General features: G+C 41.4%; 1 long non-coding RNA gene across 1 annotated transcript in view; it reads right to left on the reverse strand.

The window, feature by feature from the left end:
• Positions 1 to 13,814: 13,814 nt before the first annotated feature.
• Positions 13,815 to 23,449, reverse strand: part of LOC309620057 — a 36,240-nt gene continuing 26,605 nt past the window's right edge. The window contains exons 2-3 of the long non-coding RNA XR_014239406.1: positions 16,143 to 22,637; positions 13,815 to 15,927 (exon numbers count right to left, since the gene is read on the reverse strand). This is a non-coding gene — a long non-coding RNA (uncharacterized lncRNA). The remainder of the gene's footprint in view (positions 15,928 to 16,142; positions 22,638 to 23,449) is intronic.

Below are 23,449 nucleotides of genomic sequence, written 5' to 3' on the forward strand. Positions count from 1 at the left end.
CTGGCAACCACCCATTTGTTCTCTTTATCTATGATTCTGTTTCTGTTTTGTTATGTTTGTTCATTTCTTTTGTTTTTTAGATTCCACATATGTGAAATCATACAGTATTTGTCTTTCTCTGTCTGAATTATTTCACTTAGCATAATATAGTTTAGATCCATCCATCATGTTGTCACAAATGGCAATATTTCATTCTTTTTTTTATTGAAGTATAGTTGATGTACAATATTATATAAATGACAGGTATAAAATATAGTGATACACAATTTTTAAGGGTTATACTCCACTTATAGTTATTATAAAATATTGGCTATATCCCCTGTCTTGTACAATATATCCTTGTAGCTTATTTTATACATAATAGTTTGTAACTCTTAATCCCCTACCCCTATTTTCACCTCCCCCCATCCCTCTCCCCACTGGTAACCACTAGTTTGTTCTCTATATCTGTGAGTCGGCTTCTTTTCTGTTATATTCACTAGTTTGTTTTATTTTTTAGATTCCACATATGATATCATACAGTATTTGTCTTTCTCTGTCTGACTTATTTCACCTAACATAATAGCCTCCAAGTCTATCCATGTTGTTGCAAATGGCAAAATTTCATTCTTTCAATCAATGTCTTTTGACTGAAGCATTTTGTCCATTTAAATTTAAAGTCATTCTTAATAGGTATGTACTATTTTTATCTTGTTAACTGTTTTCTGGTTGCTTATGTAGTTTTATGTTTTTATTGAGGTATAGCTGTTTTACAATGTTGAGTTAGTTTCTACTGTACAGCAAAGTGAAGTAGAGTTCCCTGTGCTAAACAGCAGGTTTTCATTAGTTATCTATTTTATATGTATTAATGTATATATGCCAATCCCAATCTCCTAATTCATCCCACCCCTCCTTTCCCACCTTGGTATCCATACATTTGTTCTCTATATCTGTGTCTCTATTTCTGCCTTGCAAACAGGTTCATCTTTAACATTTTTCTAGATTCCACATATATGCGTTAATATATGATATTTCTTTTTCTCTTTCTGACATACTTCACTCTGTATGACAGTCTCTAGGTCCATCCACATGTCTACAAATGACCCAGTTTTGTTCCTTTTTATGGCTGAGTAATATTCCATTGTACATATGTACCACATCTTCTTTATCCATTCATCTGTCGATGGATATTTAGGTTGCTTCCATGTCCTGGCTATTGTAAATAGTGCTGCAATGAATATTGGGGTGCATGTGTCTTTTTGAATTGTGGTTTTCTCTGGGTATATGCCCAGCAGTGGGATTGCTGGGTCATATGGTAATTCTATTTTTAGTTTTCTGAGGAAGGTCCATATTGTTCTCCATAGTGGCTGTATCAATTTACATTCCCACCAACAGTGCAAGAGGGCTCCCTTTTCTCCACACCCTCTCCAGCATTTATTGTTTGTAGATTTTTTGATGATGCCCATTCTAACTGGTGTGAGGTGATACCTCATTGTAGTTTTTTTTTTTAAACATCTTTATTGGAGTATAATTGTTTTACAATGGTGTGTTAGTTTCTGCTATATAAACAAAGTGCATCAGCTATACATATGCATATATCCCCATATCTCCTCCCTCTTCCGTCTCCCTCCAACCCTTCCTATTCCACCCCTCTAGGTGGTCACAAAGCACCAGCTGATCTCCCTGTGCTATGCGGCTGCTTCCCACCAGCTATCTATTTTACATTTGGTAGTGTATATATGTCCATGCCACTCTCTCACTTTGTCACAGCTTACCCTTCCCCCTCCCCATAACCTCAAGTCCATTCTCTAGTAGGTCTGTGTCTTTATTCCCGTCTTGCCCTTAGGTTCTTCATGACCTTTTTTTTTCTCTTAGATTCCATATATATGTGTTAGCATACGGTATTTGTTTTTCTCTTTCTGACTTACTTCACTCTGTATGACAAACTCTAGGTCCATCCACCTCACTGCAAATAACTCAATTTCGTTTCTTTTTATGGCTGAGCAATATTCCATTGTATATATGTGCCACATCTTCTTTATCCATTCATCTGTTGATGGACACTTAGGTTGCTTCCATGTCCTGGCTGTTGTAAATAGAGCTGCAATGAACATTGTGGTACATGACTCTTTTTGAATTATGGTTTTCTCAGGGTATATGCCCAGTAGTGGGATTGCTGGATCGTAAGGTAGTTCTATTTTTAGTTTTTTCAGGAACCTCCATACTGTTCTCCATAGTGGCTGTATCAATTTACATTCCCACCAACAGTACAAGAGGGTTCCCTTTTCTCCAAGTACTCTGCAGCATTTATTATTTGTAGATATTTTGATGCTGGCCATTCTGACCAGTGTGAAGTGATACCTCATTGTAGTTTTGATTTGCATTTCTCTAATGATTAGTGATGTTGAGCATCCTTTCATGTGTTTGTTGGCAATCTGTATAACTTCTTTGGAGAAATGTCTATTTAGGTCTTCTGCCCATTTTTAGATTGGGTTGTTGGTTTTTTTGATATTGAACTGCATGAGCTGCTTGTAAATTTTGGAGATTAATCCTTTGTCAGTTGCTTCATTTGCAAATATTTTCTCCCATTCTGAGGGTTGTCTTTTCGTCTTGTATATGGTTTCTTTTGCTGTGCAGAAGCTTTTAAGTTTCATTAGGTCCCATTTGTTTATTTTTGGTTTTATTTCCCTTACTCTAGGAGGTGAATCAAAAAAGAGCTTGCTGTGGCTTATGTCAAAAAGAGTGTTCTTTCTATGTTTTCCTCTAAGAGTTTTATAGTGTCTGGTCTTACATTTAAGTCTTTAATCCATTTTGAGTTTATTTTTGTGTATGGTGTTAGGAAGTGTTCTAATTTCATTCTTTTAAATGTAGCTGTCCAGTTTTCCCAGCACCACTTATTGAAGAGACTGTGTTTTCTCCACTGTATATCCTTGCCTCCTTTGTCATAGATTAGTTGACCATAGGTGCGTGGGTTTATCTCTGGGCTTTCTATCCTGTTCCATTGATCTATATTTCTGTTTTTGTGCCAGTACCATATTGTCTTGATTACTGTAGCTTTGTGGTAGAGTCTGAGGTCAGGGAATCTGATTCCTCCAGCTCCGTTTTTTGTGTTTTTGTTTTTTTTCCCCTCAAGATCGTTTTGACTCTTTGAGGTCTTTTGTCTCCATACAAATTTTAAGATTTTTTGTTCTCGTTCTGTGACAAATGCCACTGGTAGTTTGATAGGGATTGTATTGAATCTGTAGATTGCTTTGGGTAGTATAGTCGTTTTCACAATATTGATTTTTCCAATCCAAGAACATGGTATATCTCCCCATCTGTTTATGTCATCTTTGATTTCTTTCATCAGTGTCTTATAGTTTTCTGGTATAGTTCTTTTACCTCCTTAGGTAGGTTTATGGAATCCTTCCTTGTGGTTCCTTCTTTATATCTTTTTGTTTAGAAGATATTTTCTGCTAGTCTTCAGGATTTTGTCATTGATAGTTGCTCTGTAAATAGTTGTAGTTTTGGTGTGCCTGTGGGAGGAGGTGAGCTCAGGGTCTTCCTCTCCACCATCTTGGCCACCTCCCACAGGCTTAGTGTTTAAACTGCTCCAGCTGTCTTTACCTTGGTCCCTTACACTCACCCGTTATTGGAGAAGGCAAAACCACTACCGCTTTCAGCTGCCTTTCTCATCTTGACTTACTGTGTTTTCCACTGAATATCTGCTGGCTATCTTGTTCTTCTCATGTCTTAGGTCCATCAGATTCTGTGCCATTATTTCCTTGTTTTACTGTCACACAGATGCCAACAGGTCCTGTGGCTAGTGGTGATTTGTCTCCACCTATGTGCATTTTAAGGTCTATGAGAATAGTGTATCATCATGTTGCATTATAAATGTTGACGGTAATACTTGTTTTTGCTATCTAGTTGTTTTGTTTCTAAGAGTAGATTAAGAGAGATTGATAGACCATGTTAGCACCATCACCATTTTCTGACTCTGTCACCTAGATTTCGATCTTGTTAATTTTACCGTATTTTTATACAACTATTTTTTAAATATTTAAAAGTAAATAATTATAGAATCCTTTTGATTTCCTCTGAAATATTTTAGTATGTTTCTTTAATAAAAGAACATATTCCTCAAGAAGAATCATACTACTACCACAACTGAAAAACATAACAATTCCCCAATATCATTATCTTTCAAGCAGCCCCTATATAGATTTCCTCCCTTGTCCTCACAATCGCTTTCACAAGTGAGATTTTTTCAAACCAGTGTCCACATGTTGCATAGAGTCTTTTAAGAATTTCTTAATCAAGAATGTCTATTGGGACTTCCCTGGTGGTGCAGTGGTTAAGAATCCACCTGCCAATGCAGGGGACACGGGTTCGAGACCTGGTCCAGGAAGATCTCACATGCCGTGGAGCAACTAAGCCCATGTGCCACAACTACTGAGCATGCGCTCTAGAACCTGTGAGACAGCTACTGAGCCCGTGTGCCACAACTACTGAAGCCCGCACACCTAGAGCCTGTGCTCCGCAATAAGAGAAGGCACTGCAATGAGAAGCCTGTGCACTGCAATGAAGAGTAGCCACACTCACCACAACTAGAGAAAGCCTGCGTGCAGCAACAAAGACCCAATGCAGCCAAAAAATAAAATTAATTAATTAATTTTTTAAAATTATATATATAAAAAAAGAATCTGCCTGCCAATGCAGGGGACATGGGTTCAAGCCCTGGTCTGGGAAGATCCCACATACCATGGAGCAACAGCCTGTGCGCCACAACTACTGAGCCTGTGCTCTAGAGCCCACGAGCCACAACTACTGAGCCCACGTACTGCAACTACGGAAGCTTGCGTGTCTGGAGCCTGTGCTCCACAACAAGAAAAGCCACTGCAATGAGAAGCCTGCGCACCACAACAAAGAGTAGCCCCAACTCGCCGCAACTAGAGAAAGGCCTCACACAGCAACAAAGACCCAATGCAGCCAAAAATAAATAAATAAATTAAAAAAATAAAAGAATGTCTACTATCACAAATACATTTTTCCCTTTATTTTTGGATTATGATTTTTTTTCCTATGGAATTAATAGCTAGTGCATTTTGTTTTAGATAATTTCTGAAAATTGCTATTCAGAAAAGGTAGAGCATTGCAAAATAGGATCCTATAACCATCTCCCATAATTATATTTCATCCCTCAGAAGATATGCCATTATAATTTTTATTAAAACATTTCAAAGAGAAGTAGAGAGAATAATGTATAATGAAGCCCTTTGTACCTTCAACAGTCATTGACTTACTGCCTTTCTTGTTTTCATCAATTCCTCTACACTCCCTTTAAAGCACTATAATTAAAAATATTTTATTACATCTTTTCTACTGTCCTGAGCAGATGTCATAAAATAATGACACCATCCTAGGGAAATACATGAGAATACACTAAGCCATAGCTTGTGACTGACTCTAGAAATAAGGTGGGGAGTATAATGGGCTGGAGGGCTGAAGGTCACATCTGTTGCCAACCCTACACTGAGAAATGGTTGCACCTACCAACTGTTAAAAGAAATTTTTGGAACAATCATGAACATTTGTATAGGTTTAGGTTTGGGATGATATTAAGGAATGTTCTTGGCCGTTATAATAAAGTTCTGGATTTCTAAGAGAATACCTTTAATTTTTAGAGATTCATTCTGAAGTATTTGGATCTGAAATATTGGGAAGCCTGGGCTTGTTTTAAAAAGTCCACTAGGGTCCCTTCCTTCTACTTCCAGATGGATTTGGCCCTTTCCTCACTTCCCTCTCATACTCAGAAGATCCTGTAATTCTGGTTTTTGCCTCCACAGGGAAATCCACCTCAAAGAAGATAGAAGAGTTTCTAGAGATGGTAGAAAAGCTGCAGCAAGGTCATGTGTCTCCTTGTGCTTGGGTCCGGGTCTGGGGTTTGGGGACACGATTCAGAGCTTCACAATTCAAACCTCAGGAAATTATTCCATTCTACTTTTATTTTAAAATTTAATTCTTTGAACCAATTCAGAATTCAAGAAGTTAGATAGGATAGATGGCAAATGATTTCCCTAAACTCTTGTCTCCCATTTGCTTTCCCCACAGGCAGGCAAGTAACAACTGTTATTAGATAATTTATGTATCCTCCCAGAGATCTTTTTATATATACAAGTATGGAGAAGTATAAATATATATAAATATTTATATATAAATATGTAAAAATATATATAGGTATAAATATATATACTTCCCCACATTTTTTAATACACAAGTGGCAGAAAACCATGTAGATGGCTTTGCACCTTCCTTTTGTTGTGCTGTGTGACAGAGATGACATGAGCCCAGAGCCCACAGCAGAACTAGGGCAAAGGAATTCTGCCAAGTCCATTCTTAGTTTAAAACGCTGTGGTAAGTCAGCCAAAACCAGATAAGTAGGAATTTTGGCACCTCTTCCTCAATGGCACATCAGGCCTGCTCCCTGGGCAGAAATTAGGTAGAGAGGCCACAGGACAGGAACCTCAGAAACCACCTAACCTCATGAAAACAAAATGCCCCAGGGATGGTGGTATTAGAAGTTATTATTAGCACCTCAGAGAGTGCTCTGTGGCCCAAAGGTCATATAAGCAGTTAGTGACTTCAGAAATCCCTTGCTTGCGCTTATAACTCTGTGGACTCTTGATGGGTTCTGTGGGCTTGGCCCTGGGCAGATGCAGAGATGAAGACGCCTAGTTCCTACCATGCGAGGAGTTGAGGATCCAACCTAGAAAATGAGTTGAGATGAGCATTTTAAGGCCTTGGGTATTTTTTAAATAGATGGATGGGATGTGTTTTCCTTATATTTCCATGTTTTGTTTTGTTTTGTTTAAATCCCATCTCAGAAGTAGAATTGTAAGGTCTGTGTCCCACAGGTAGAACCCTGGCTTACAGAAAAACTGGGTACTTGAGGCCCAGGAGTTCTTGGGGAATTGGTAGAGGGCTCAGGGATGGTTGGGATGTTTTTCCTCAAGCTTAGACGCCCAGCTTTGCACTGATGATCCTGGAGCCAGAGGGGCAAGAGGAGAGATGCTTCTCAGTTCACATCATTGAAACTGGGAAACTTGTGAAGAGATTAAGTTAAAGAGGACCGTGGCAAGAGTTCTCCAAGAGGCAGTGTGCTCCCTTTCGGGGGGATGGGGTTTGCAATCTGCCACCTGGCATGCAAGGGGGCAGCATTTTTTCCTTTTATCTAATGGGGCCAATCCCTTAGTCACAGATTTGTCATGTTCTTCCCCAACCCTTGTCAGGGATCTTAATAGGATGAGGCTGCAGGGAGATCTCTCCATTGGCTTCCCACAACACAGAGTAAAATCCAGAAGCCCTTACCTCGGTTCACAAGGCCTTGTAGGATCTCCCTTCTCCCTTCACCCCACCTCACATCCTGGTACTCTCCACTTGCTCACCTGGTATCCTCCCTGTACCCTGGAACATGTACTTCCTTCCTCCCCAGCTCAAGGCATTTTCATTTTGCTGTTCCCTCTGCCTGGAAATGTCCCCACACCCTCCCCTCCTTGAGAATTGTAGAGTCTGCTCATCTTCGTTAGTTGGGGCCCAGAAAGTTGTTCCTGTACTTAAAGAAGCACCTGCCACCCCTTCACTCTTTATCTCCGTATGCCTTGTGTTATTATTGTTACTTTACAACACAGTTATCAACAGGATGTCAAATATCGTGATCTGTTTTTCTGTTCACTGTCCTTTTCTACCACTCATCACAGAAGCCCATGAAGGTCCTGCACATCTTTTGTGATGCAGGAGATACTCAATAAATGCATATTGAATGAAAGCAGGATGGACACTGTGTAAACACCCACCCCATCTCCACCTACTTCAGATGGCTGGCTGTCTCCAGCTCAATTTTCCATTCCCTCTGCAGCAGAAAGCCTGGATCCGAGGATTGAGGACCTGGTTAACCGGATTAAGGAGTTTCAAAAATGTGAGCTCAGGGACCTTGGCTGGCTGGCTTAGCTCAGAGAGAAGGGCCTGGTCTTTGAAGCTTCTGTTTCTTCATCTGCATAATCTGGGGATGTCTGTCAAGTCATTTGAAATGCAGCAATTTGAGGGGGAGCAGAGTTGAGTGCTTTGCTTACCCAATGTCTGGCTTTCTCTTCTCTGGCCCAGTGAAACAGAAAGCCAGTGATGAGGTGAGAGAGGTCCATGCCCTCTGGGAGACCAAACAGAAGGAATTAGATTCATGTAAGTGGTTCGAGAAGAACACAGCGATGCCCCATGGCATCTCTAAGTTGTAACTCCCCATGTCCGCCCTCAACCCAGGATTCCAGACACACAGATTTTTTTTTTAACATCTTTATTGAAGTATAATTGCTTTACCATGGTGTGTTAGTTTCTGCTTTAAAACAAAGTGAATCAGTTATACATATACACATGTTCCCATATCTCTTCCCTCTTGCATCTCCCTCCCTCCCACCCTCCCTATCCCACCCCTCTAGGTGGTCACAAAGCACCGAGCTGATCTCCCAGTGCTATGGGGCTGCTTCCCACGAGCTATCTATTTTACATTTGGTAGTGTATATATGTCCATGACACTCTCTCACCCTGCCACATCTCACCCCTCCCCCTCCCCATATCCTCAAGTCCATTCTTTAGTAGGTCTGTGTCTTTATTCCCATCTTGCCACTAGGTTCTTCATGACCTTTTTTTTTTTTTCCTTAGATTCCATATATATGTGTTAGCATACTGTATTTGTTTTTCTCTTTCTGACTTACTTCACTCTGTATGACAGACTCTAACTCCATCCACCTCATTACAAATACCTCCATTTCATTTCTTTTTATGGCTGAGTAATTTTCCATTGTATATATGTGCCACATCTTCTTTATCCATTCATCCGATGATGGACACTTTGGTTGCTTCCATGTCCTGGCTATTGTAAATAGAGCTGCAATGAACATTTTGGTACATGACTCTTTTTGAATTATGGTTTTCTCAGGGTATATGCCCAGTAGTGGGATTGCTGGGTCGTATGGTAGTTCCATTTTTAGTTTTTTCAGGAACCTCCATACTGTTCTCCATAGTGGCTGTATCAATTTACATTCCCACCAACAGTGCAAGAGTGTTCCCTTTTCTCCACACCCTCTCCAGCATTTATTGTTTCTAGATTTTTTGATGATGGCCATTCTGACCGGCAGACACACAGATTTTTAAATGTGGTCCCCAAGGCCCACTTGGGTGTCCTGCCACCTCTTTGGCTTCAACTTCTACCTCTCACCCCAGCCCCCCTTCCACTAAAATGACAACAAACACAGAGCACACATTCACTTTCAGGACTTTTCACTCTGTTTCTTCTGTCTGTAGTGCTTTTCACCCTTGATGTCATCCTACTGCCTCTAGGAATTCAGCTCTCAGCTCAAACCTCAGCTCCTTATACAGATTTTAACTTATCTTCCCATCGAAGAAATAGCAGCTGCTCCTACCCGATCATTCCTCTCTTCCTTACCTTGCTTCTTTTTCTTTATAGCCCTTATCCCTACCTGACTTGGTATATTTACATCTTTGTTATCGTAGCTCTCCGATGCAATGTAAAGTTTGTGTAAAACTATGTTCATCCTGCACCATACTCACACTGCCATTTGTAAAAAGCCATGCCTTTTAGCACTTACAGAGAATATGAGAACACATAGGGGAGAGGGCTGGTCTCAGAGTGATCTTTAGTAGCAAAAGGGATGGGATAGAAGACACTCAGGTCACTCCTGGGTCTGTACAAGACCTTGGACGTTACATCAAGCAAGTCCCTTCCCAGAAGTTGGAGTTTGGGCGGGGGGCAGGGCAGGGTCTGGTCCCTGATGTCTGAAAGTGTCACTATTTTTTTTTCAGTGAACCTACCGCAGCTGCGCCTGGAGGGGATCTTGAGGAAAAAGCAAGGTATTTAATAGCTTCTCTCTCTTTGTCTCTCTGTATCTCTCTCTCTCCACCTTTCCCTCTCTCCCTGTCTCTCTGTATCTCTGTGTCTCTCTCTCTCTCTCCACCTTTCCCTCTCTCCCTGTCTCCTCTCTCTCTCTCTCTTCCTCTCTGTGCTTCTGCCCTAGCCACAAAAGCTACTTTGCCTATAGTAGACAGATTAATCCTGTTCAAATGTAACTCAATTCACACCTCTCCTATAATAAAACCCCTTCCTACCTCCCACCTCACTCATAGTAAACACAGGTGTCCTCTCAATGAGCTGCAGCCTAGATATTATCTGGCCCCTCTAGCTCTCCATTTTACTACTTCCCTTGGCTAAGTTCATTCCAGTCATTCTATTTCCTCACTATTCCCAGACATTCACTAGGCATATTTCAAAACCTCAGAACTTTTAATTCTGCCATTCCTTTTGCCTGGAACACTCCACTCACTGATAGTTATAATTTTCATAAATAATGACAGTTATTTGTATCATAATGAACTTAATATTTGCCTCCTATAGTCTGTTGATTCCCTAGTGGTAATTAATCACCCTTTTTTTGTTGTTCATTGAATTTTTACCAAAGTCTGACACATAGTATAGGCATTGGATAAATGTTTATGGAACAAATGAATGGAATAAATTCCTAGTAGGATGAAAGATTATTATTTTTAACCAAGACTCTCTTAAGGAAACTGCAAGAGGAAACCAGGGTAAGAAAGAAAATACACAGGGAGCCAAACAGGCCAAAACCATGCAAGAACTTAAAAGCAGTACTATCCAATTCAACTAACCATCTCTCCATCCATTTAACCATCCAGTCATCCTACCAGCTATTGATTCACCCAGCCTTCATCCATCCATCTATCTATCCGTCCAAATTATCCAGTGTATCCACTCTTCCATTCTTCCACCCTTTGCATCTAACCGTCCATCCATCTATCTACCCATCCATCTATTCCTCTAACCAGCAATTGATGCAACCATCTATCCATCCACCCATCCATTCATCCATTTCATCATCCACCCATCTACCTACCATCTATCAATTCAGTCATCCAAACAGATGTTCATCTATCCATTCAAGCATACATCTATATAATAACCACCATCCAATTATCCATCATTCATCCACACAAAAATTCATACCATCATCCAACCAGCCATTTCCCATTCCTTTCAACCATCCATCCAATCATTTACTTATTCATCCATAATCCTTCCACTATTTATTTTTCATCTGTTTATTAAACTGTCTGACGTTCCATCCATTCATCCAACCATGTGTTTTTCTCTCTTCATATATCCATCCAGTCATTTAGTCATCCACCTGTACACTCATAAATCCTTCCAACTTCCATCCATCATTTCCTGGAGAAAAGAAGAATCATCCAGGAATAGAGGCAAAGGTCATGGGAACCCCAGACTTTTCTCAGAAGCCTACCTTTGCTGTATATATTTATGTGTATGTGTGTGTATCTGTGTGTGTGGTGTGTAAAACCTGATGCCTCAGTGGCCAGGTTAAATGATCGCAGAACAAACTGCCCATTTCTGATAGACATTTATGGAGTTCCCGCTCTGCCAGCTGGTGGAAGAGAGCAACACCTACAGGTACACACACAGGTACAGACTGCTATGACACCTAAGGATTCTGTTCAGTTCATGCAAATATGTGGCAATTGTGCCAGGGCCCTTACTATGTGCCAAGGCCAACAGGATGGATTAATTAAATGCAGGTTTGTCTTCTAGGGGCCCAATCTATACAATAGGGACTCTGGAGGTGGGACATGGAGGCACAGAAGCGGAATTCCTTTAAATTAGTTTGGAATCTTCCACCTAATTGCCCAACTTCGATTCCTCCTGTGAACTCTCACAGGGCCTCCTCGGTTCCTCTCCCCACAGAGACACTGAAGATCTTCCTGATGCAATGCAAGGGAATGGAAAGTGAGGTTCAGAGGTAAGAGGTCCCCGCCCTGCCTTGCTTCCTTCCACAGAGAAACTCATACAGGTGAAGGAGGATTAGCAGCATCAGCTGAGCCATCTGTTCTATGGGAAGGGCCACTGTACTCAGCGAAAAGGCTCTTCTTCCATAGCAGAATGGAAGGAGGCTGAAGGGAGGAGTTGGGGGATGGACTGATGACCCCCAACCCTTGTGGCCAGCCCTCCAGGCAGCTGCTTGAGGAAGAGAACAGGAAGACAAAGGAGTTCCTGGAGGCAGCTTCCAAGCAACACCAGCAACTGCAGCGCCAGCGCCAGAGGTGGGCAGGGAGCACCCTCATAAGGGGCTGCCTGTGGGTGAAGCAGGGAAGGGCTGGACTCATACCCCACCTGGGAAAGCTGTCCCTGGGGAGCACGAATTGAGATCCTCAGACATACAAATCCCCCCATACCCCCATACAACCCTCTTCTCTTTCTCTTTTTTTAAACTCTTCCTTTCTGCCTCTCTTATCCTTCTCTTCATCCTCCTCTGAGCTCTTCTTTCTCCTTCCCTATCCTTCTCCCCCTCCCCCTCTACACAAAATCCTCCCTCTAGTCTTCCCCCTCTTCCCTCACTTGCTCCTCCACTCCTTCTCCTCTATCTCCCAATGCTCTACCTTCCCCCAGTCTTTCTCTATATTCCTTTCCTTCCACCCTCCTTCCCTCCTCTCCCTACCTTGTCCATCAACTCCGCCCTCCCCGTCTTCCACCTCCTCCTATTTCCCCTCCTTCCTCTTTCTCTCTCCTCCTCTCCTTCCTTCCCCCTTTCTCCTTTCCTCCTCCTCTCTCTTCTCCTCACCCCATCCTCTCTTCTTTTCCTCTTCTTTTCTTCTCTTCCTTGTCTAACCTTCATCTCCTTCTTCCTCCTCTTCCGTCTCCCCCTGTGTCCAGGATGATGGCAGAGATGGAGAAGCTGGATATACAGTTCCTCTCAGAAACTCACATCGCTGCAGAAGAAGGGGTCAGTAAAGAAGAGGTATGGAGTCCAGGGAAGGAGGAGGGAGGCAAAGTCAGAAACATGGAAACAGAGAAGGTAGGGTTTCATGTCCCTAAGTGCATGGATCCCCGTGAAGGGGCAAGCCGGCAAGCGTGGGGCTGCTACACAGGAGCACATCCCATGAAAGCCTTTCTGAGCACTTTGTCTAAAAAGGGCATTCCTGCAGAGGCCATAGCTGATGCATAGCTACAGGAATGGAGCCACGGAGGCAGTGGAAATGTAGGGAGGTGCTGACTGGAGGTTGTGAGTGCTAGGGTTTGAGGAGAACTGCACGCCCCAGAGCCCAAGGTTCCCACCCCACAACACTCTCATTCCCCAGGCACAACACGTTCTGCAGACCATCCAGAAGCCGCCTCCAGGCCCTAGGAGACCAACTCAGAACTGACCCCAGGAAGGGCCTCATACCTTCCTAGGAAGGGAAGAAAATAAGCTTTTTTAAGTGTAGCCCAAAAATGTATCCCAGAGGAAGGTAATGAAGTCTAAACTGAGACAATGTACATTTAAGGCATTTTTTTATGTGAATGACAGTGCAGAAGTGAATGCTCTTTTACTCTCATGTTTGTACATATGTCCATTTATTTCCTTCAGAATAAACTGTTGAAGGGACGTTGTTGATTCAATGGTTCTGCGTATTTAATCTTTAGATGCAGCCTGACTTCCATAAACACTGAATGATCTCACAGTACTACCAGAAGTTTATGAGAGTGACTGTTTCACCAAATCTATACCAGTTTAAAAATTTCACATAGGTGCCATCATCAGCTCCTTTCCACAGGTGACGAAAGTAAGGCTTCTAGAGGTTTGGTAACAATCACCAGGTCACTCAGCTGGTTAATGGTGGAACCATACTTTTCAGCATAGAAATGTTTCTCTCCAGAGCCTGTGACCTTCACTGAAATCTTGGGTATCATCAAACCTTGCTACCCTGAAGACCTAGACTTGCTCTTTATTTCAATACCTCATCTCTTTTTTCATGATCTATCTAGGTTTGGGATTAACAGAGCAAAATCAAAACAAAACTAAAAGGTAAAACAGTTTTCAGCCTTTGTACAGTGTTTATCTGTACTGATGGTAATCCTCTCCTTGTTAAAATGACAAAAGCAAGAAAACCAAGGCCATCTTCCTGATCAAAGAGATGAGGAGTCCTTTTTATAATTTGGTTTCATGAATCAGATTTGCTAGAGGTGGTTCTGCTGCTTCTTTCCCCGTGATGTGAAAAAGTCCCCTGGAGTCCCGTCTACTCTGGACTTCTTGCCTTTACTGCCACACCACTCTAGCTCTGACACTTTTGACCCTCATGATGTTCTTCCATAGGGCATTTTGATTCCAGGCTGGTGACTGCCTCTAGCCATCAGCACTCAGGCTTCAGTGGAGGGGATCCTGCTCTCTGACCTCTACCCAGGCATGGATTTGGGGCTTTAACAGATTTCCCATCTCACAGCAGAATCCAGGCTGTAATATTTAATGAGATTTTATTGAGACTTCTTGGGCTGTGGGAGAAAAGTGTAACACAAATACTAGGACTTACAACCATTTATAGACCTCTGATCCATTCTGGGATTTCTCACTATGCCAGGGTCCTACCTTGCTCCCAGACTGCTTCCAAATGGCCAGGAGCAGTTCATCACCTCCAACACCAGTATTTTCTACTAGCCTTTCAACCTCGCAATCATGGCCAAACTTACTCCCAGCCCGAAGGGGAGTGTTGGAAAACTTTTCCCTCATCTCAGTCTAAGAAGGGGGAATTCTAAAGTACCCTGATTTTAAGCCCCAGGACTCACCTTCATTTAGAGTGTGTAACAGCAGACCATTTTTCTTTTTCAGAAGAAACCTCATTCAGACCCTAGGGGGTGGTCTGGGAAAAGAGTTACAAAATAATCTGACAGTCTATTTTCCCATAGTTAGGTTATTACCACTCTGAACACACAAAAATGATTGTTTTCTTCTTTTGCCTTTTTTCTGTATATCCCATTTATCATTCATTGGGCTTCTACATACATTCCAGGTGCTAAGCATGATATTTTCTCTCATTCATCCTCAGAGAAAATCAGAAGGCACATTATTACTCACATTATCCATGCCCTTTGCACTGTGTCTCACTGACCTCCCCCAAATAATAAACAAATCTGAGCATCTCTCCTGAACTAGCCTTTGGAGTGGAAGCCCTGTGCCATAGTGGTTACAAGGTTGGACTTTGGAGGGAGACTGACTGGGTAAAAATCTTGCTTCTACTATTGTGTGCTGAATGACTGTCAGTATGTCACTGAACCTCTCTATCAATATCTTTATTGATAAAATTGGATAATGCCTATACCTAAACTAATAGGGACCTTGCTTTGATCATTAAATTAATTAATATGATTAAAGCATTCAGAAAAGTATCTCATAAGCGTTTAATAAACATTAGCTATCACTGTGCCACTGGAGAACATGTCTCAAATCTGTCATATTTCAGAGAACTCAATTTTGCAGTAGCATCTCCATGCCTCTTGGGATTTATGTGACAAGTGACTACTAGTTCATTCAGACCTTACACTTGTTATCTGAAGCCAGAATTACCCCATGGGAAAGAGCTCCTTACATGAACATGTACCGATATAGAAGCCTGAGAGAAAAACCCAGAATGTAAAAGCTTTCCAATGGGTGTTCATGGTGGGTGGTGGCAACATTGAGACTCCAGGTAAATATATTTGTTCTCTAAGTTTGAACTATAAAATCAGGGAAGATATTTGCAAAGAGTCTTTAAAAACTTAAGCATAAAACCATTCAAATGTTATAACAGTTACAGAAAAAAATGATCAATCAGAAGGTAAATATTTAGTCAGCCATGGAAACAATCATAGTGCCCGCTCCAGCACTGTCCAGGGTAGAAGAAGTCTTACCCGGGGGATTATGCATATGTCAGATCCCATTTGCAAGGCTTTAACAATTACTAGATAGATACAATGGGCTATCTTATCCTGATGCCATTAAACAGGTAAAATTATATGCAAATTTCATGTTGGCTGTCCCCTATTCCTTGAAATCTGTAAACTATGGGACTATTTTCACTCTGCACCATCTTTTTTTTTTTTTAAACATCTTTATTGAAGTATAATTGCCTTACAATGGTGTGTTAGCTTCTGCTTTATAACAAAGTGAATCAGTTATACATATACATATGTTCCCATATCTCTTCCCTCTTGCATCTCCCTCCCTCCCACCCTCCCCATCCCACCCCTCTAGGTGGTCACAAAGCACAGAGCTGATCTCCCTGTGCTATGCGGCCTGCACCATCTTGATGGACCCAGGTATGAGCCATTCATTGGGCGTGGACACATACATACACATGCACAACTGCATCCTTCCTGCCCCAGACACCTGCATACACACACACCTCTTTTACAAGACCTTCCTTACATTTGATTTAGATTGTGCGTGTGGCCCAGTGCTGGGCAATGCTCCCTGAGGGGAAGTCTGCTGAGGTGATTCTTGGATACACTTCTCTGCTCTTAAAAAAGAGCATATGAGGTGAGAGACCAAATCTTTCAGCCTTTGCATATTGCCCTGTCTGGATTTGAGGAAGAGAAATGCTGTAGTCAAGCCCTAGTCCCATGTAGCTCAACAGCACAAATGAAAATCATCATGGCAAGAGAGTTACAGGAAGCAACATTTTACTTTATTATAACAGAGATCAGTATCAACAACGCTGGCATATAAGTAGTTTACAGGCATACCTCGGAGATATTGGGGGTTCAATTCCAGACAACCACAATAAAGCAAACATCACAACAAAGTGAGTCACACGAATTTTCTGGTTTCCCAGTGTACATAAAAGTTATGTTTACATTATGCTATAGTCTATTGTGTGCAATAACATTATGTCTAAAAAAGTAATGTACATACCTTAATTAAAAATACTTTATTGCTTAAAATACACTAACCATCGTCTGGGCCTTCAGCAAGTTGTAGAAATAACATCAAAGATCACTGATTATCAATCACCATAACAAATATAATAATAATGAAAAAGTTTGAAATATTGCAAGAATTACCAAAATGTGACACTGAGACATGAAACCAACAAATGATGGAAAATGGTACTGAGAGACTTGGCTCGACGCAGGGTTGCTACAAATCTTCAATTTGTAGAAAACGCAGTATCTGCAAAGTGCAATAAAACGGGGGTGTGCCTGTATACAGAACTGTAAAAAAATCAAGAGTTGTGCTAGGAGTTTAAAGGACACAGAGATGACTCACACAGGGGCCATACCTTGAGGAGCTCAACAATATAAAAGAACAACAAACATATTTCTGTGATAACCTATATTGAATATCAACTGCATACTCAACTTTTGACACTTGTTATTTTTCAAAGACCTGTGAGAAATATATTATTATTCCCCTTCTACAGTTGAAGAAATAGGCTATGAGTTAGGTAAATTAGGTAGTTAAGTGGTGGAACTCAGATTCACATCCAGGCCTGCTGAACTCCAAAAGTGGGCCTTTCTCCATTCACCACGGAAACCCTGCTTATGTTACAGTTGCTGAGATGTAGATGTCATTCCCGACAACAAAGTCATATTCCTGCCAACACAGGAGGACACTTGGAAAATCCAGGAACTCCCAAGGTTGTAGCATCCTTCAAAAGCCTAGGTCAAAGTTCAGAGATCTATGCTGAAACCAACCAGCCTGGCGTCCAACTACCTGACATTTTTATACATCAGAAAGGATTAGGCAATTTGGACAATGAAAGAAGCCCCGCTAAGGGCCGTCTCTGAGGATAATTTAAGAAGGTTGGGAGCTGGAGCTGTCCCTTTTATCATTACTCCTTAAATGACTATGAGAAAGCAGTTCCCCTGGAACAGCTATTACTTAGGAAAAGGAGGGTGAAAGGCCTTCCTTAGATCCCTGTACCACTCACAGATGGGCAGAGCTTTATTTCCAGAATTCTTCTCTGGGGAACCACCAAGAAAATACAGAGAGGTGTCCAGCAATCTCTTCTTGGAAGCTGCCTCCTGATCCAAGTCTATTAACTTAGTGTGCATATTTTAATAATTTATGGGCAAGCAGAGCCAGGGAAAGTGAGATAAGTAAAAATGGAGATCATAAGAGAACAATTTCATGGGACCATAGACTGGCAGAACTAGAGCAGACAATTTATTACTACCACTACTAGTTCTGTGACCTTCAGTAACTTATCCTTTAAGACCTATATACTTACATGATTGCTTCTTTCACTAAGATGTTTGATCTTTGAAAGGTAGGGCCTTGAGTGATTGGTCTTTGCATATCCAGCAAAGTACACTTCTTGAAGTCTAGTAGACATTAATAAATGCTTAACTGAAAAATTAATTTACGGTAATAACACTCGATAGAGAAATAGCCCTCTTTCCAATTAAGAGTCAGTACAGTAGATCCTATCTGCCATATGTAACTATATGTGAGATCTTTGTGTACCAGGGAATGTGGAATTCTCACATATTTTTCTACATCAACCTATACACACACTAGCAAAATTGCCCATATACACCATGACTTGAACAACATTTTTTTATACCTCATTCTTATACTACCCCTAGGGTTTTTGTCAGTTACACAGCTCATTTAATTATATGCCTAATATTTTTATGTAAGATTAATTGACATAAAGATATAATTACAATGAAACCAAAACATAGGAAGATTTTGGAAACTTAAATTATAAGAAATGCAGGGGATTTTAAATTTAATTGTGTCTCATATAAGCTATTTAAATTGCTCTTCTCATTGTTTTCTCAATGCATGTATTATTATTCCCTAATATACCTGTGACAGAGCCAGAATTCAATCCTATGACTATTTTATTCTAAAGTCCCAGTGGCCTGTAATTTAGGAAATCCCCAATTTACTAATGATCTGGCAATTCCCACTCCTTCCTTTGCCCTTCCTCTCTGTTACAGCTCTTCACAATTTTCATCCTATCTTCTAACAGTTTCAGATGCTCCTCATTCCTGAGCCTTCCCTCCAGATCCAGTGGCTAACTGCTGTGCACAGCCAACATTGACTTCTTTTTTCACCCTCTGTGATATATTACAATAGTGTACATGGATTTTCTACCTGTTGGGAAAAGCAGTCCACCATGGGCCCTGAGTGTCTGCACATCCAAACTGCAGTGCCTAATTGTCCCTTAACACTGAGCAGTTTCTGTAGCTGGTCATATAGGCAATTAAATAGGTCAAGGTGACCTTACCTTAACTACTATGTGACTGCTTACTCCTTGGGAAATAGAACTTACCTGCTTGCTGCTTGCTACAAAAGGTGCAGAGCCCTTGCCCTTTGGTTCCTCAGCCGTGGTGCAATCCACTGTGTGTGAAGCCACCTTCTGGGCCCTGTGGGACTTGGGGACAGGGAAACCAGTGCTACCATACTGATGTTCCTGCTATTGCTGTGCTGTAATAAACTGTCTTGCTCTGATTCATTGTCTCATTATCTACTCTCAGCACTTACCAACTTTTGGCAAGCCAACCTGATTGCTTGCTTAGTTATCTCCTTTGGAATCTTGTTACCCCATGTCATCTTCTACAGGGTAGAGTATCTTCCCTGAAACTAACCCTTTGTAACAAACAACTTTGCTTTTAAGTATTTTTGAGATGAAGAGATAATTGGTATTTATATTTTTCTGATATTCACTAAGAATTGTGGTTTATGAGGAGAATTTGTGGTGCAAAGCTGATAACTTAGACAGAAAATATAAATAAGAGCTGAGAAACCATACTGTCACCTTAATGAAACAATATGAGGGATGATGGCTAGAGGCAGGAAGTTGGAGAGGCGACTGGAGTTAGAGCAGGTGGCCAGCAGGCAATGAAGCTTTGGACCCAACATGGGGTGGTATACAAGGGAAGATCTTTATGGAAGAGATTGATTTGTCTATTGAAGTTTTTAAAAGTATATTTGTATGGTGTTTACCATATGTCAAGCACTTATCTAAGAACTTTAAGTCATTTAGTCCTAATTATAATCTAACATGTTAGCTCCTATTATCACCTTCATTATATAGATGAGGAAACTGAGGCAGAGAGCAGTTAGTAAAATGAAGAACACACATTTAGGGCTTCCCTGGTGGTGCAGTGGTTGGGAGTCTGCCTGCCAGTGCAGGGGATGCGGATTCAAGCCCTGGTCTGGGAAGATCCCACATGCCGCGGAGCAACTGGGCCCATGAGCCACAATTACTGAGCCTGCGCGTCTGGAGCCTGTGCTCCGCAAGAAGAGAGGCCGCGATAGTGAGAGGCCCGCGCACCGTGATGAAGAGTGGCCCCCGCTTGCCACAACTAGAGAAAGCCCTCGCACAGAAACGAAGACCCAACACAGCCATAAATAAATAAAATAAAAATTAAAAAAAAAAAGAATACACATTTAGTAAGCGGTGGGGAAAGAAGAGAGACTTACAAATGTTGTGTGTAGACGTGAAGTACCAGAGCATGTAGGATTTTGATTGGGCAACTGTTGCCCCATGAGGAACATCTGAAAAGGAAGTGTCATATTTAGAGGGGATTTAAGGAAGTTTGCCCCTTAGTTTACACCCTGGAAATGCTCTTGTTCATTTCCCATAAAGGCCTGCGTGTTGATTAAATCTTATTTTTAAAATCATAAATATATTATAATTAAACAACAAACACAACAACTTTGTCCATGTACCAGTAATGACCTGTTGGGCACCATCCATGGCTTGCATGCCACATTTGAGGCAGCAGTGACTTTGTGAAAAGACCATGATCTTTGATTCTAGGCAGAGCTGCACTGGAATTTCAAGTCTGCCACCTAATGCCATCCAATTCTGTAATATCTACAAAAATGCTCACTCAGGCTACTAGTGAAGATTCAGTGAAGGAAATGCACATAAATCAACTAGCATATTGCCCAACATGCATTAAATGTTTGTCATTCCTATTGTCTCCACTCTCCCTTATTTCCCATCTCACCCCAACCTTTCTTTTTCTCCCTTCAGCTCTATTGAACTACTTTGTAGGATTCTTAAATCAGATACACTCTCTTTTATTTCTTCATCTTTGTACATGCTATTCTTTCATCTCAGAACTCCTTCTTGCTCTCTGCCGCTTCTTTGCTTGTCAATATCCCATTCACCTTGCAGATCCTAATTTTTGTCTCCATGGAAGATTCCCTGATTCCCTCAAGCAGTTTGAGGTGACTCTCATCTGTGCACTCATCCCTATGTTTCTCAAATGTTTCTTCTTTGGGTAGGGACCTCCACCCTAGTTATTTTACCCACCACTCAACCTGTCCAAATTCCCTTTCTAGACATGTGGAACTGTAACTGGGCTAGGGTGTCGGAAGGTACAGTTGAGTCTGGGAAGGATTAGAAAGATTTTGGAAATTGTAACACCAGTTGCAGAGCATGAATATTGGGAGAATCTGAAGTCCTTTGTTCAACAGCAATGCTGTGTTGGTGTCAAACAGTTCTGTCAATGACCCATTTGAAAGGTGAGGCCATTGAGGTGAGAGAATTGGGATTGAGGGCCATGATAGGCTGAATGGACTCCCAAAGAGATCCACATTCTGATTCCCAGAACCTGTGAATATATTTTCTTACATGACAACATGGACTTTGCAGGTGTGGTTAAGGACCTTAGGATGGGGAGATTATCCTGGATTATCTAGACAGGCCCAATGTCATCACAAGAGGGAGGCAGGAGGGTCAAATCCAGGGTCAGAAAAGGAGATCACGGAAGCAGGGGTCATGGAAGAGAGGGACTTGAAGATGCTACTATGCTGGCTTTGAAGATGGAGGAAGGGGCCATGAGCTAAGGAACACAGGCAGCTCTAGAAGCTGGAAAAGGCAGAAGAACGAATTCTCTCTCAGAGCCTCCAAAAGGAACACATCCCTGCTGATCCTTTGATTTTTAGCCCAGTAAGACCAATTCTGACTCCTGACCTCCCAAAAATGTAACAGAATAAATTTGTAGGATTTTTAAGCCACTAAGTTTGTGGAAATTCATTACAGCAGCAATAGGAAACTAACTGAGGAACAACTGGGCATAGAATACAGGGTCTAAGAGTTAAAAGTAGAGTCTGGGACGGGTCTCTGAAATACTGTAAATAGTGAAATAGCTGCATCAGTTTGTGTACTACAACTTGGACAATTGGCCCAGTGCCCACTGGCCCATTCAGAGTCACTTGAATGGAGGAAATGAGGGTATACACACAGACACACAGAGCATATGAAAACCATGGGAAAAACCATAATGTAATAATTGTAATGTATATTCTAAATCCAAGTATAGGTTCTAGCACCACACATATGGAAAATTTTATTATATAGGTATCTGTGGAATCCCTATGTATGACAGAGGAGTGATATAATAGAACTTAAATAAAAAAGGAACACACATGTGACAGAGATTAATGATGGAACTGAACCATGACACTGCAATGTAGTGGTGTTGAAGAGTGAGGTGTGGGTAAGAATGGCTAGAAGCCTACCTACAAGGAAGAGAACCTCCATGGTAGGAGCAGGAATGTGTAGAGTATCCCACCTAATGTGATGAGAAGACCCTGGTATAGGCAGGGCTGAGCAGATGGTAGTCTTTATGGAGAGAAGGATTTTGTTGTATCGTTGTTTGGGTTATATGGTGGTTGGTATTGGGTAAGATGGTGCATAGACAGTGGCTTCAAATAACCACTGTTTTATTACCTCTTAGATTATATGCTGGTTGTTTCTTCTGCTCCACTTGATATTGGCTGGGTCAGCAGTCATCCAAGGGCTTGACCAGTCTGGAAAATCTATGACAGTTTATGTAGATATATCTGGATCCTTGGAAGGGGACAGTTGGAAAGCCAGACTCAACTGAGACTGCTAGGCCTCTCTCTCTCTCTTCAAGTAGCCTCAGAGCCTCTCCCTCACTACACTAGCTTTTTAATTGTTCCTTACAAGAAGATAGCTGATCTTCTTACAGGGTATATCAGGACTCACTGTGGTGTGAAATGGGAAGCTGTCAGGTTCTCTTAAAGCTTAGGCCTGGAAATGGCATATCATCACTTCTTTATTCTTTAGTCACAGAGCTAGCCCATATTCAGTGTGGAAAATGACTATACAAAGTTGTGAATACTGAGTCAACATTCATCAGAAGCCATCTTTGGAAACTCATTAGCACAAATAGGGGACTGAGAACTAAGAGAAACTTGGTACATGAAAGAAGATGAGTTCATTTATATTCTCACTGAACTTGAGTCTAGCAGTCAATTGGATATATGGGGTTGGAGTTGGTGAGAACAATTTTGCTGCTCAGTCTTCATCAAGGAATACTGAAGAATAGTGGCCTGAGACAGAATTAAAAAATAAGGAAGTGGAAAATATCACCAGGTGTCAATGATTGCAGACTTTAACTAAGATGAGATGAGGACTAATCAACACTCATTGGGATGTTCACATTGGACGTGACTGGTGATGACCAAACACAGTAGGTCAGAAACCATCTGATTGGGCAGGGGGTATGGAATGACTACCAGAAATGTGGGTGGAGGCAGGTAGGGTAACCTGCTATCTCAATCTTGAAGGAGATATAGAAGAGCAGCTAGGGTGGGATGTGAAGGTC

The sequence above is a fragment of the Balaenoptera borealis genome (genome assembly GCF_965194805.1).
Source record: "Balaenoptera borealis genome assembly, chromosome: X".
Taxonomy (NCBI): Eukaryota; Metazoa; Chordata; class Mammalia; order Artiodactyla; family Balaenopteridae; genus Balaenoptera; species Balaenoptera borealis.